The following is a 15,959-nucleotide window of genomic DNA, read 5'->3' as shown; positions in this document are numbered from 1 at the left end:
TTTAGTTTATATGCAGCTTGGTCAAATTTTTTTTTTTTTTTTGAGATGCAGTCTCACTCTGTCACCCAGGGTGGAGTGCAGTGGTGTGATCTCCGCTCACTGCAAGCTCTGCCTCCCGGTTTCATGCCATTCTCCTGCCTCAGCCTCCTGAGTAGCTGGGACTACAGGCGCCTGCCAGCACGCCTGGCTAATTTTTTGTATTTTTAGTAGAGACGGGGTTTCAATGTGTTAGCCAGGATGGTCTCGATCTCCTGACCTTGTGATCCGCCTGCCTTGGACTCCCAAAGTGCTGGGATTACAGGTGTGAGCCACTGCACCCAGCCCAGCTTGGCCAAATTTTCTATTCAAAGAAATATCTACTCCTCTTCTTATATTTCCTTCCATTGCTGGTTTATGGATTGAAATATTTTTCTTAGATGGTGACAGTTTTGCTTGAGGCTGTTTTTCAGTGATTTCTAAAAAATTTATCTCTGCCCTGTTTGATCCTAGGAGTATAAAAGTAATTGCTGTTTGATGTACACATTGTTTTTAAAGAGGCATAAACTGCATACCTTGCCTATGATCTTTTCCCTTTTAGTCTTTTTGGAACACTTCTTTGGCGCCCTAACAGGGGAAAATGATCAGTGTTTGAGGGTTTATTATATGGGACATACAGCCACCATTGGGACCTTAACTGTTAGGCAACGGTGGAAATCAAGCTGCCAGGTAGTTCTTGAGTTTGGGTTGGTACTCAGAATGTAATATTTATAAGATAAAAGATATTATGTTCTCTCACTTTGAATTACCAATAGTATTTTAAGGAACCTTTTATGCCAAACAACATTTGTGCCAAAAAGGCATCAGTTTATTTAAGAAATTCCCAAGTGCAGTGGAGTTTCTCCTTAGAGCTAGGTGTCTTCTGCCTGACTCAAGATTGTAAACTCACAGGGGACGGCCCTGTAAATGTTAGGAAATAAGTATTTGCAGTGGTTCTGAGTTTGGAAAACTGTGAATGCAGACTGGATATACCTGTTTTGTGTGTGTGTCTCAGATTAATTGCAGTTTTCAAAGTAACTTTAACTTTGCTTATATTTCACATTTTTTTTTTAATGAAAGAGAGATGCCTTGCAGATGAGCAGTCTGGGTAACAACAACAACAACAACAACAACAAAAAATATATATATATGAAAGAAAGGGGTAGGAGAGCATTAGGACAAATACCTAATGCATGCGGGACTTTAAACCTAGATGACGGGTTAATAGGTGCAGCAAACCACCATGGCACATGTATACCTATGTAACAAACCTGCACATTCTGCACATGTATCCCAGAACTTAAAGTAAAATAAATAAGAAAGAAAGAAAGATGCCTTAGAAAGTGGCAGCATGTAGAAATGTAAAAATAGTACCCTGATTGGGATGTTCTCCTGTGTGTGTTGATTTATAGCCCGGTGGAACTCTTAGTGTATGTGTGCATTTTGAATACTGTTATAGAACAGGCGTGAATCAAACCTCTTGTCAGTGTTGTGCAGCATCCCGCAGTTCAAAGGCAGCCAGTTACATAGTGCTTGGCAGGAAGCCTTCCATTTTTAATACTGGTTGAGAGAAAAGAGAGAATGAGGAGTCTGTTTGGAGCATTTTATTATGAAGGAAGCACAGCCCAACTGCTGTAGACAGGTATTAAAAGCCTATCCCACTGGCCTCATACTGTATTTGCTACAGATGCATTCCCATAAGGCCTCCAGATCGAAAAGGAAGCCCACTGTTCTGCTGCACAGCTGTTAAAATAGTTAATACTGTGTTTCCCAACCATTATGGGATGTGCCATATGTGGCCTTTGAGAACATGAACTTATAGTGCATTGGGGGTCTTTGGGATTGTTAACAGTATAATTGTAGCAAACAGTAGCAGACAAAATTATGCAGGCTACGGTAATTCTTTTTTTAAAAAACTGCAGTAATATATATGTAACATAGAATTTACATTTTGGTCCAAAATGTAAGTGTACGGTTCAGTGGCATTAAGTACATTCACATTGTTGTGTAGCCATTACCACCATCCATCTCCAGAACTTTTTTATCATCCCAAAGAGAAATTCTATACCCATTAAACAATAACTTTCCATTTCTCCTTCCCTCAGCCCCTCTAACCTCTATTCTACTTTGTCTTTATGAATTTGTGTATCCTAGGTATTGCATACAGTAGAATCGCATATTCGTCCTTTTGGGTCTGATGGCTCTAGTAATTCTTAAGTTGTATCTGTATAGCTTCTACTATGTGCCATTTTCTTTTTGATCATAAAGTAATTTAGTAGATGACTTCAGAATATTAAAACTTGAGGACAAAAAATAAAAGAAAGAATAAAACTCAAGGACAGAAATTCGAAACTCTTATTATGCCTTCTGGGGCCTGAAGGTAGTAACATGTAATATTTATAGAGCATATATTTCCTGTTATCAGGCACAGCTCTGAGCACTTTGCAGATAATAACACATTGACACTCATGCTAGCTCTGTGAGGTAGATACTATTAATAATACCCTAGTTTTGCAGATGGGAAACTGAGGCCCAGAGAGATGAATTCCTTGCCTAAGATACAGACATGGCTGGTGTGCAGCAGAGCCGGGATTGCAGCTCAGCGGTCTGCTCCAGAGCCCAAGCTCCTTCGAGCTCCTTAGGTACACAGGTGCGGTGGGCTGGGGGAGGGAAACTGCAGCCCAGCAGCCACGCAGTGAGCTGAAGGAAGCAGCCAGCGATCTTCAGCCCATGTTAGGGTGATGGGAATAGAGATTCTGCACAGGTAGTTGCTGAGTGGGAATATAGGCACGATACTGCTGGCACTTGCAAATTTTCAAGAGAAACTAGATATCCTTATTTATGTGTAACCTCCTGCTTTCTAACTGTTGGCAACCTAATTCAGTTAAAGACAAAAACAAAGCATGTGGGCCACACAATATCTGTGGCCCACTACCTTCAGACCTTTGCTCTGGAGGTTTCAGGACAATCTTTTTCTTATCCAGACCCCTTAGCAGTTGGTACTTCTGGGACAGTCGTCCACTTGTTTGGACCTGGAGGCAGGGTCTTGATGATCTTTGCTTCCCTAGCTGCAGCTTTCTTTCTTTCTGGTTTTTTTTTTTTTTTTTTTTTTTTGAGACAGTCTTGCTCTGTCACCCAGGCTGGAGTGCAGTGCGCATGATCTCTGCTCACAAAGTAGCTGGGACTACAGGTGCGTTCCACCATGCCTGGCTGAGTTTTGTATTTTTTGATAGAGACGGGGTTTCGACATGTTGGCCAGGCTGGTCCCAAACTCCTGCCTTTAGCCTCCCGAAGTGTTGGGATTTCAGGGGTGCAGCTGCAGCTTTCATGTAGCAATGGTCAGTAAATGTGTGCTGAGCAAAAGTCTTGAAAACACTCATGACTTCTTCCCGAGCGCTGCCAAGAGTTCACAGAAAATCTAATTTAACACAAAATAAAACTAGTCGATTTTGAGAGGATCGTATCTTTTCATGTAGAACTCCATAATTTATTGTTTCATTAGGGGCTCCTTTGAATTGACGATTCTGACTAGAATAGGACTTTATTTTTTATTTTTATTTTTGAGATGGAGTCTCTTTCTATCGGCTAGGCTGGAGTGCAGTGGCACGATCTCAGCTCACTGCAACCTCTGCCACCCAGGTTCAAGTCTCCTGCCTCAGCCTCCTGAGTAGGTGGGATTGCAGGCACGTGCCACCACACCCAGCCAATTTTTGTATTTTTCGTAGAGACAGGGTTTCGCCATGTTGGCCAGACTGGTCTTGAACTCCTGGCCTCAAGTAATCCGCCTGCCTCGGCCTCCCGAAGTGCTGGGATTACAGGTGTGATTATAGGTGTGAGCCACTGCACCTGGCCTTAGAACAGGACTTTAAAGTGGTTTTTTTTTTTCCTTCAGAAAAAGTCCCACCAAAGAAATTTAAATATATGCTGTGTGTAACACATACAAACCTAAACTTCTTTTTTTCAATGACAGCCACAGTATTTATGACTTACTTACTGCATGGTAGCCACTGTGTGAAGAGTTTTTACATGCCTTATTTTTTAGTGTGAAGTCAACTAAGAAGTTGTGAATTTGAACTGAATTTAGATTCAGAAAGGCTTGAACATATCTAATACAATGCACTGGCTTTGCCTATGAAGCAGCTCAGGGGCAATGAATTTAAGAGACTAGTCTAAGGTCATACATCTGTTGTAGGTACAGCCAGAACCCTTTGGACACACACATCTGCTGAGTTATGTAGACAACCTTCTTGGACACACCTCTGGTGTGGGGCAGTCAGTCTCTTTTTTCCTGGCCTCGGGTCCAGTTGTGTCTTTTTAGATACTGTGGTGCTTCTACTTTAATCTTTCCATCATCTGTGGAAAGGTAGGGTTAAAGTGTAATATAATGTGTCACTCATATGCATCTTCTGAGCTACCAATCATTACCAGGGTATTCGAAGTGGTTTGCTAGTACTGGTGTGGATTTGGATTGTCTTTTTGCCTCTGTGAGATGCCTGGAGTTAGCAGTTACCTGTGGCCAAGAAAAGACCGTACTTCATTAGAACAGGACCCTAAACCAAATGATCTGATCATCTTATAGATAATACAGTAAATGAGAATGTAAGGAGAATTTTAAACTTTTTTTTAATGGGTAGTTTACACATAATGATATGGTAATCATCACATTCATCTCCTTGACTTTTGTCCTCTTAATTTGATAGGTAGACATCAGTGGTTTTAAGATCAGTTTCTAGTGGGGAGGGCAGGGTTTGTACCCTTCTCTCATTCAACAGAAAATCATTTAGGCTTTTCTTTTAAAAAATAACCAAAGTAATCTAAGCTTCTGGTAGAACTTGTTAAAAATAGGGAAGTAGCTGGGCAAGGTGGCATGTGCCTGTAGTCCTAGCTACTCAGGAGGCTGAGGCAGGAGTAGCAGTAGAGCTCGAGCCCAGGGATTTGAGGTAGTAGTGAGTTAGGATCATGTCTGTGAATAGCCACTGCACTCCAGCCTGGGCAATGTAATGAGACCCTATCTCTTTAAAAAAGAAAGAAAGAAAAAGTAATTTTGCATTCAGAAATTTGCTGTAGACTTTTTAAAATAAAATAGTAACTTAATTTAAATTTAACAGAATACAACAAATTAAAATTAAATGAATTGCTGAACTTTGGTTAAGTTTTTTTCTCAAACTTTCAGTCTTTTCTGCTTTACTATACTGTCCACATGCAAGAGAAGTATAAATAGTATAGATTGGCTTATAATTAAGGGCTAGAGTCTGCTATACAGGTCATAAGTCCAAGTTTGAGGAGGAATGGAGAAATCTCAGGGACATGGAAAGTCCCATTTAAAAAATTAAAAACCTTAAAGCCTGTCTTAAATTAAGACAGCTGAAAAATTTTCAAGATAAATTAATGGAGACATCAATGCCTTTTTCAGTGTTTCAGAACTGAAAAAAAGAGCTCTGCTACTTAGAAGTTGCTTTGAAATCCTGGTATACATAACTTTACTCATTCCCAACAACCTTTGGTGGTATTCATGTTTTTATCATTGCACACTGTTGAAGGCTGATGGAGTAATGTCACTCTGGAGGTGACACTACTTATCAGAGGAGTGGCCAGAATGCCACCCTTTCTCAACTGGCACTCTTGTTATCCCATTCACAGTTGCAACTTGGGAGTTAAGCAGGGAAGCCCACTGAGCAGTTCAGAATATGTAATACATGTATAGGGTACACACCAGAGTGTATGCACCTTTTTCCTAAGTGTGTGCCCAGGACCTCTTGTTTTTGATCTGGAAGCCACTTGAATTCGGGATGTTTGTTCCAGGGTTCTATTCGTAAGAAATGACAAGCTGGAAATTAGAAGTGGAGGTGGGGCAAGGCACGGTGGCTCACACCTGTAATCCCAGCACTTCGGGAAGCCGAGGTGGGCAGATTGCTTCAGGTCAGGAGTTTGAGACCAGCCTGGCTAACATGGTGAAACCCCATCTCTACTAAAAATACAAAAATTAGCTGGGCATGGTGGCGCATGCCTGTAGTCCTTGGGAGGCTGAGGCAGGAGAATCGCTTGAACCCAGGAGGTGAAGGTTGCAGTGAGCTAAGGTCGCACTACTGCACTCCAGCCTGGGCAACAGAGCAAGACCCTGTTTTTGAAAAATAACATAAAAAATAGAAGTGGAGGTGGCCTGGAGAAGCTGGCATGCCTGTCTGGGTAAGGTCATCAGCTTGGGAAGCACACAGGCTGTGTAGCTCGACAGACCTTCCTAAGATCTCTTGGCAGGACAACAACTGGGTTTTTGATGACTTTGGGCTAGGTCTTGTTCATGACCCAAATATTCATCAGGTGCATACTATACCAGGTGCTGGGTGTGTGATAATAAACAAATTAGGGTCCCTTCCTTGTTCACAGCCTAAGAGGGCACATGGTTTCATATATAAATATAAGATAGTATACTAAGGATTACATAATGGGATGAGTGGCATATAGTGGGAGCATAGGGAAAATTGAGACTTCTGCTTCCAAGTGAAAGGAAGTCACAAATATCAACACTTTGTCAATCTTGTTTCAGTAACCCTACATTGCTTTTTTGTGGTTGGAGCAGTTTATTTATTTTTTATTGTATATATTTAAGGTCTACAACATGATGTTTTTGTATATAGTGATGTGCTACAACATGGCACGTATATACAATGGCAGTCCCATAAGATTATAATAGGAACTGGAAAATCCCTATTGCCTAGTGACATGGTAGCCATTATGTTATAGTGCAGTTACCTTATTTTTAAAATAAATTTAGTGAAGCGTAAGTATACAGTGTTCATGAAGTCTACAGTATTGTATGGTAATGTCCCAGGCCTTTACATTCACTCACTGACCCACCCAGAGAAACTTGCAGTCCTGTAAACTCCATTTGTGGTAGGTACTCTATGCTGCACTGTTTAAAAAATCCTTTAGGCTTGGTGCAGTGGCTCACGCCTATAATCCCAGCACTTTGGGAGGCCGAGGCAGGCGGATCACTTGAGATCAGGAGTTCAACACCAGCCTGGCCAACATGTAGAAACCCCGTCTCTACTAAAAATATAAAAATTAGCCAGGCATGGTGGCACGTGCCTGTAACCCCAGCTACTCAGGAGGCTGAGGCAGGAGAATCGCTTGAATCCAGGAGGCAGAGGCTGTAGTGAGCCAAGATTGCGCCACTGCACTCCAGCCTGGGTGACAGAACAAGACTTCATCTCAAAAAAAAAAAAAAAAATTTTAGATCATATTTAGATTATATTTTTACTGTGCCTTTTCTATGTTTAGATAACACAAATGCTTCCCATTGTGCTACATTTGCCTACAATATTCAGGACAGTAACATGCTGTTCTGGTTTGTAGCCTAGGAGCAATAGGCTCTAGCATATAGCCCAGGCTTGTGGATTTGTGTAAGTACACTCTGTTACATTCGCACAGCAATGCTGATGCTGAATCCCCCACCTTCCATCCTCTATCCCCATCATTAAGCCACCTATGACTGTACTTATTGATACACATATACATAGTGAAGTCATAACTATGGTCAGGAAAATTAACATTCCCATTATCTCATATAATTACCTTCCTTTCTTGCTTTCTTTTTCTTTCTTTCTCTCTTTCTTTCTTTCTTTCTTTCTTTCTTTCTTTCTTTCTTTCCTCTCTTTCTTTCTTTTCTCCTTCCTTCTCCTTCCTTCCTTCTTTTTTCCTTTTCTTTTCTTTCTTTTCTTGTGGTAAGAGTACCTAAAACCTACTCTCTTAACAAAGTACCACTAAGCAATACAATGTTATTAACTATAGCCTTCATATGTACATTAGATCTCTAGACTTACTCATTCTGCGTAACTGCAACCTTGTAACCTTTGACCTATATTTTATCCCCAGCAATTTAAAGCAAATCCCAGACATTATGTAATTCCCTTTGTAAATAGTATTTATCTGTAACTCAATAAAGATCCCCCCATGACATTAACACAAAACAAAATGAGGATAATTCCCTAATACTCGTCAATACCTAGTCCATACATAGATTTTTCCTGTTAACACAGGTTTCAGTATCTAAGGGATTCATTTTTTTTAGCACAGTAAGTTTTTCAGGGATGTTGGATACATGGGGCTTTACTATAATACCATATTTTTATTTATTTCTTTGAAATGGTATATGATTTATTTGGTCTTATTTCTGATCATTTAACTAATCAGGTTGGCCCCAATGGAGGGCTGTGCCTTAAAACTTTCTTGATTGCTTGTTTGTCATATAGCAAGGACTTTTCAGGGATTCAGTGAACATTCAAATTCTGAGAGCTAGATTATAAATGGCTTAGGGAACTCCGACCAATTCCTTTGATTTTGCTTCAGTGTTTTTTGCTATTTATATTTTTATTGTTTGTAGAGACAGGGTCTCACTCTGTCGCCCAGGCTGGAGTGCAGTGGCATGATCATAGCTCACTGAAGCCTCCAGTCCTGGGCTCAAGTGATCCTCTTGCCTCAGCTTCCCAGTGGCTAGGACTACAGGGGTACCCACAATTCCTAGCTAATTTTTAAATTTTTTGTAGAGATAGGGTGTTGCTGTTGTTGCCCAGCATAGTCTTGAACACCTGGCCTCAAGCAGTCCTCCTGTCTTGGCTTCCCAAAGTGCTGGGATTACAGGTGTGAGCCACTGCGTCTGGCCTTGCTTCAGTTTTTAGCTTCTAGTGTTTAGTTCGTGTCCTCCTCGGCCTTTAAAAGCTGTTGCCTAGCATGCCTTCTTGGCGTGGACCAGCTCAGTGTCCTTACTCAGATGCTTGTAGCAGTCCCTGCAGCCTCAGCTGATACTTCAGGGTTGGGCCTATGTTGCCCTTTTTTTTTTAGGCTTTCCTTGATGACCTCAGCTTCTTTGGCTTCCTCTTCGTTTCCATTTCTCCTACCCTGCACTCTAGCCTTTAATTATGTGCTGTTTTCCATTGCTATAACTGAATACCCGAGAATCAGCAATTTATAAAGAAAATTTATTTCTTACAGTTCTGGAGACTATGAAGTCCAGTGTCTTGAGGCTGCATCTGGGAGGGCCTTCTTGCTGGTAGGGCCTTCTTGCTGGTAGGGACTCTCTGTAGAGTCCTAAAGTAGCTCAGAGTATCCTGAGCCTGGTACATGCTGCCAGTCCTTGCTGCTTGTACCTTCTGGAGTGCTGGGTTGAGCTGCACTTGGGGTCGCTTGAGCCACAGCTGGGGTGGCTGAGGAGTGCTGCACTGGGATGCAGAAAACAGAGACCCAAGGGGGCCCTGGGCAGCAGCAAACCCATGAAGGGTGCCTGGGTTCTTCTCCTGAAACCATTCCGCCCTTCTAGAGCTCTGGGCCAGGGATGGGAGGGACAGCCTCAAAGATCTCTGAAATGGCAGGGGTCTTTTTCCTATTCTCTTGATAATATCATCTATCAATAGTAATCTCCTTAACAAATGATCACCTAGCCACAGCCTTGGTTTCCTCTCCTGAACACACTTTTTCACTCTTTTTTTTTTTTTTTTAACATGGAATGCTTCATGAATTTGCGTGTCATCCTTGTGCAGGGACCATGCTAATCTTCTCTGTATCAGTCCAGTTTTAGTATATGTGCTGCTGAGGGAAGCGTCTTTTTCACTCTTTATGTGGCCAGGCTTCAGAGTTTTGAAGTCTTCCCATTCTGTTTTCCTTTTAATTATACATTTTGTCTTTAAGTCATTTCTTTGCTCTCACATATCACTGAATGCGGTCAAAAGTAACCATGCAATATCCTGAATGCTTTGCTGCTTAAATATTTCTTCTGCCAGATATTTTAGTTTATTGCCCTCAAGCTCTGCATTTCACAAAGACCTAGGACATGGACACAATTTAGCCAAGCTCGACACATTGTCACACAATGTGACAAGGATAGCCTTTAGTTTCCAATACTTTGTTCCACATTTCTGTCTGAGACCTTGTTGGAATGGCCTTTACTGTTCAAATTTCTACCAACATTTTGAGCACCACCACTTAAGCAAATCTTGAAGAAGATTCAGACTTTCCCCTAGCTCTCATCTTCTGAACCCTCATCAGAATCTCCCCTAATGCTCCACTTATAGCAATTACAGGCTTTTTCTAGCTTGCTCCCTCAAACCCTTCCAGCCTCTACTCATTGCCCAGTTTCAAAGCCACTTCCACGTTTTCAGCTATCTGGTATAGCAATGACCCCATTCTTGGTACCAATTTTTGGTCTTAGTCTGTCTCTTGCTATAACTGAATGCCACCTTCTGGATAATTTATAAAAAAGGGAAAATTATTTCTCACAGTTCTGGAGGCTGTGAAGTCCAGGAGCATGGTGCTGGCATCTGCTTAGCTTCAAATGAGGGTCTTCTTCCTGCCTCATAACGTGGTAGAAGGTATCACACAGCGAGAGGGCAAGAGTGTGCATGTCAGCTCAAGTCTCTCCTCCTCTTTTTTGGAGCCCCCAGTACTATCATGGGAGCCCCGTCCCGATGACCTCATCTCATCCTTATTTCCTCCCAAAGGCCCCACCTCCACTCCACATATGAATTTGGGGATTACGTTGCCAACACATGAAAGTTGGGGGACACATTCAAGCCATAGTATATGCTAATTTTTTTTTTCTTGATACGGAGTCTCACTCTTGTTGCCTAGGCTGGAGTGCAATGGTGCAATCTCACCTCACTGCAACCTCCACCTTCTAGATTCCAGGGATTCTCCTGCCTTAGCATCTCAAGTAGCTGGGATTGTAGGCACACACCACCACACTTGGCTAATTTTTGTGTTTTTAGTAGAGACGGGGTTTCACCATGTTGGCCAAGCTGGTCTCGAATTTCTGACCTCAAGTGATTCGCCCGCCTTGGCCTCCCAAAGTGCTGGGATTACCATTGTGAGCCATCATGTCGGGCCTAATCTTTACTGTTTATACTTCTCTTGTGTGTAGACAAAATGAAACAGTAGAAAGGACAAGAACTTTGAAGCTAATATAATCTGAACCCTTGAGTTTGTATCCTCATATTTAAAAAAATTGTGGTTACAAAACACATGAGATCTAACTTCTAACAAAATTTTATAGTGTACAGTGTTGTTAACTTATAAGCACAATGTTATACAGCAGATTTCTAGAAGTATTTCATCCTTTGTGACTGAAACTTTATATTCTTTGAACAATTCTCCATTTTCCTCTCTCCCCAAGCTCCTGGCATTCACCATTCTGCTCTGCTTCTATGAGTTTGATTATTAATTAATTATTATTATTATTGTTGAGATAGGGTCTCTCACTCTGTTGCCCAGTCTAGAGTGCAGTGGCTTGATTGTAGCTCACTGTAGGTTCAAACTCCTGTGCTCAAGTGATCCTTCCAAGCAGCTGAGACTACAAGCATGTGCTGCTATACACAGCTAATTTATAGATTTTTTTGTAGAGATGAGGAGCTTGCTATGTTGCCCAGGCTGGTCTGGAACTCATGGCCTCAAGTGGTCCTCCCAAGTCAGCCTCCCAAAGTTTTGGGATTACAGGTGTGAGTCACAGTGCCTGGCTGAGTTTGACTACTTTATATACCTCGTAAGAGTGGAATCGTGTGCTGTTTGTCCTCCTGTGACTGTTTTATTTCTCTTGCATAATGTCTTCAAGTTTCATTCATGTTGTAGCATGTATCAGGATTTCCTTTTTTTATGGCTGAATAATCCATTGTGTGTATATATCACATTTTGTTTATCCATTCATCTGTTAGTGAATATTTAGGATGCTTCTACACTTTGGTTATCGTGAATAATGCTGCAATGAACATGGGAGTGCAAATAGCTCTTTAGGATCCTGACTTCAATTCTTTTGGATAAATACCCAGAAAGGAGATGGTTGGATCGTATGCCTCACTTTTTAAGTGAAGGTTTGTAATATGGAACATGTGCATTGTTCCATGTAATGCATGGCATACAGAGTGGGTTCTTTCCTGTCTGGGCACCCTCTTTTGAAACCAAGTGTCCATATAGTATGAGTATTTTCACTGTGGTTTATCATAAGTACTTAGTATTTCTTGCTTAACTAATGCCTTATAATTATTTTTTAGAGACAGTCTTGCTCTGTCAACCAGGCCGGAGTGCAGTGGCACAATCATAGTTCACTATAATCTTGGACTCCTGGGCTCAAGCAGTCCTCCCACGTCAGTCTTCTCAGTAACTAAGACTATAGGTGCATGCCACCACACCTAGTTAATTTTAAAAATTTTGTGTAGAGATAAGTTGTTTTGCCCAGGCTAGTTTTGAACTCCTAGTCTCAAGTGATCCTCCTGCCACAGCCTCCCAAGTAGCTAGGTCTACACGTATGTGCCACCATGCCTATATTTTTAACGTAGCGATATGGGGTCTTGCCATCTTGTCCAGGCTGGTCTTGAACTCCTGAACTCCTGTTCTCAAGCAGTCCTCCTGCTTTGACCTCCCAAAGTGCTGGGATTGTAGGTGTGAGCCACTGTACCAGGCCTCTTTACTATTTTTGATCATATCTTCAATAACACTGAGAATTATTTTGGAGAGAAGTCAACATTTCCCCACAAAAACTCTTTTATTCACTAGTCACTCACAGCAGCTGTGTCATTGAGGAAGTGTTGACACTGCTTTTGGTTTTTAAGTGACTGTGTGTTATTCCTTACCAGGGGTGAAAAAAAAAATTGCAAGGTTGGAATTTTCTGGATTGTTAACAAGATCAAAAAGCAAAGATATAAAGCCAAGGGGGGAATGTCTTTCTACGGAATGGTGGTAGAAAGCAAAAAATGCTAGAATTTTGTAGGAATTAATAGGTATTACAAAAATAATCTTTGACCAGAAAAGGAAGGTTGCTCTTTTTTATGTTATTCTAAAGTGTAGTACAGTTTAACCAGTTAGGGTTTTTAAGGTTGTCTGGATTTTTAAAGGATATTGATAAAAATGCACATACACGTTTAGCTTTCTTTTAGAAGATGACTTGATTTCCTAGGACAGAAGTTATTTCATAGTTGTAATTTCAGTAACCATGGATGTTAGCTTTGAAGTGGTTGATAAGAAGCTCTCTGAGTCTCCTCTATTCAGAGAAGACACAGTTGTAGCCATTTCTCTGATTTTCCTCAGTTTTCGCCTTAGAACTAGTAAAAGAGGATTCAGTGGCTTCAGCATACTCAAAGCCAACATGGGGGTGTTGAATTCTCCAGGAAAAGAGAGATCCTGTTTTCTCAGTTTGTTGTTGGGGTTTTGTTTTTGACATTTTTTGACAGCTAAGATCAAGATCTCGTGACTTGTGTTCTGGCCAGAGGACCCTCAGCTTTTTGTGATGAGTCATTTCCTAATGAGTCCTGAGGCACTGGGCTTGAAACCCCCATCTCAGAGTTGCGGGCAGCAGACCCAGCCACTGCAGCTGGGAGGGAGTCCAGGTGTCAGGAGGAAAGGGCTGAGGTCTTCAGGGCTGGTGGCTCAGGGTATATGAGTAGCCTGACACAGGCACCCATGTCCCCAGACCTTCTCTGGCCATATGGATGCAGAGTGACCTCTAGTCCCCTGGAAGATTGCCAAGAGCAAGGCAGCTCCTCGGCCCCTGAGGAGTTAGCAGCAGATTATCCAGAGAGGGTCTCAGGCTCCTTATCAGAACTGAGCTAGAGGGTGATTTAGGCCTGTGGAATGCAGGAGCAAGAAAGCCAAGTTACTAGATACAAGGTCAGGGCCTGCCTGTTAAGCAGCAAGAGCAACTTAGCCAGAGCTATTTAAATCTCTATCTTAGAAATTCCCGCTGGGTTGAGCCAGCAAGGGGAGTGTGGGGGCGAGGGTTAAGAGGCTTCAGCTGTGGGGAAGGAAGGGCCGTGGACACTGAAAACAACAGCCCAGGCCTGGATGTCCTGACAGCCTAAAACTAAATAGAGAGGTTTTTAGTGTCCTGGTAGGTCATTTCAGCCTGCTTGCAAGTGAATGGGTCTTAGGGTGTAAGGTACATATTCAATGATGAGCTCGAAAACTGAGAATTACTTATGTGAATCTGGAAGTGGATGTAGTTTTAAATTCAATTTAGATAAAACAAATTCCTCAATTTTTCCCAAGGGTAAATTATAACCCTATATTACAGAACTGTCAGTTAAATTCATGAACGTACTCTTTACCAAGCCTGAAGCAAATTGGTGCTTTCGAGTGCTATTACTTATCGAGAAATAAATATATAAATCAGAAAGCTGAGCTTTGGAAAAAAGAAATAAATATGAAGTCACCCAGTAATCCATTCTGAGTAGATGAATGATTAAAGATACGTGAGGTGAGGTTGCTTTAGAGCAAGGGAAAACTCACCCTAGCCTCTGTGGTTCACATGCACATGCATAACAGTACAGAATTTATTTCTTGGCTCTGTATGTCATACAGATTAGATTCCAAAGTCAACTGAAGCTTGCCTTACTGATCACAGAATCCTAACATTTAAACCAATTTTATCATCTTTAAGAAAGTTGGAAACTTAATACCTTTAGAGACTACGGAAACGCTTAGGCTGTTTAAAAACACTCTCATTCAAATACCTTCTTCCCTAAGGTCATATGGCCCTGGGGTATCTGGGCAGATTGAACTGGCAAAGATTCAGAAGGCTTCATTGGTGACTTAGGAGGATATAGGGGGCATGTCATCAATACAAAGGCATAGTCCATCTGCTCAAAGAAGTTTATAATCTGGTGAGGAGCTTTACTCACAGATACCATAAGAAAAGATAGATGAGAATAATGAATGGGAGAGTACTCAGATGGAAGATTCCAGATCAGAATGGCAGTGCTTTTGAGAAAGCCTGTCCTGGTTTCTGTTGGTGTTAGAGACCACACAGAGACAGCACATTGCAGTTGGATACAGTCCCCATTCCTATTTTTGAGGACATTTGGGTCTTGGGGACTGAGGTTAGCCATGTGGACATCTCTCCTGGATATAGTGGCATAGATACACTGTGAGCAAAGTAACCTTTTCTTTGTGCCCAGGATCACCTTTCAGAGCCAAGAATTGTGCTGCTTTTAAATGCTTTTTTTTGGTGTCCTTGCATGCATTTGGGGATTGAAAGGCTGTTAAAATATAACAGTCTGTAATCTACTGTTTTGAATTTTACAAATTCTCTCATGTCAGTCGCAGCTTCTCAGGGCTGTCATTGTGCCCACATCTAACACTGTCCCTCCATTCTCTTAACTTACAACGGTCTGGGAAACCACATATTCTCTCCTGTTAGAATTGAATCTGAAAGACAGTGGGAGGGCCCTGAGGGAGAGCCTGTGAAGAGGTGTTGGGGGATGGTGTGGGGGTTAGGAGGTTCCCTTCTGCATTGTGCATGAACTGAGCCCCAGATTTTGGCAGCTTTGAAGACTTATTTGCATCTTGGTTCCTGGTGTTTTCTGGATAAGTTGAGGTTGCAGCATATGACTTCTGTCTTTGATAGGCCTCCCCCTTTTTTCCTCCTACTCTTGCCTGAATCAATTTTGTTATGGAAAGAATGAAAGTTTTCTCAGGGAAAATGAGAAGAAGCTGAATGGAGGAAGACCCAGGGCTGAGCAAGCCTTGACCGGTCCGTCAGCCATTGTTCGTACAGCCTAAATATACTGAGCCCTGCGAAAGGTTCAGTGGGATGCCACGGACCCTGTCATCAAGAAGCCTAGTCTATGGTTGGGAGAGAGAACAAACAGACCTGAAACTCCCCATTAAAAGTAGTGGTTTTGCATCTTGTGTGAGATCAGAGAAGAGTGATTTAAGTCAGGGGCTTGGTGTTGGGAGGGTGGGATCCAAGTGGGATTCAAGTAAGTGGCCATGGATGAATTTGTAAATCACCAGTTAGGAAGTGGCAGAGGTTAGGGACAGATGTAGCACCACAACTGAGGAACTCATTTCAAAGGAAGAATCGTAAATGTATGACCGGTTCACAGACTGTTGAGTTGTGTGGTTGATGAAAACGCAGTCTCTTGGGCTCCAGGTGTGATTGCCCATGGGCTGCGGGAGAGAGGAAGTGC

The 15,959-nt window shown here is 41.9% G+C and overlaps 1 protein-coding gene and 1 non-coding gene across 7 annotated transcripts in view; one reads left to right on the top strand and one right to left on the bottom strand.

Moving 5' to 3' along the window:
• The window catches only part of TANC1 (tetratricopeptide repeat, ankyrin repeat and coiled-coil containing 1), a 263,097-nt gene that overhangs the window by 48,713 nt on the left and 198,425 nt on the right, over nucleotides 1–15,959 (top strand). The window lies entirely within an intron of this gene.
• LOC115831113 lies at nucleotides 9,504–9,610 on the bottom strand. The gene has a single exon (XR_004026647.1). It is a non-coding gene; the product is annotated as a U6 spliceosomal RNA (small nuclear RNA).

This window comes from Nomascus leucogenys, chromosome 17, assembly GCF_006542625.1.
Source record: "Nomascus leucogenys isolate Asia chromosome 17, Asia_NLE_v1, whole genome shotgun sequence".
Taxonomy (NCBI): domain Eukaryota; kingdom Metazoa; phylum Chordata; class Mammalia; order Primates; family Hylobatidae; genus Nomascus; species Nomascus leucogenys.
This window is presented reverse-complemented; position numbering and strand designations above follow the sequence as displayed.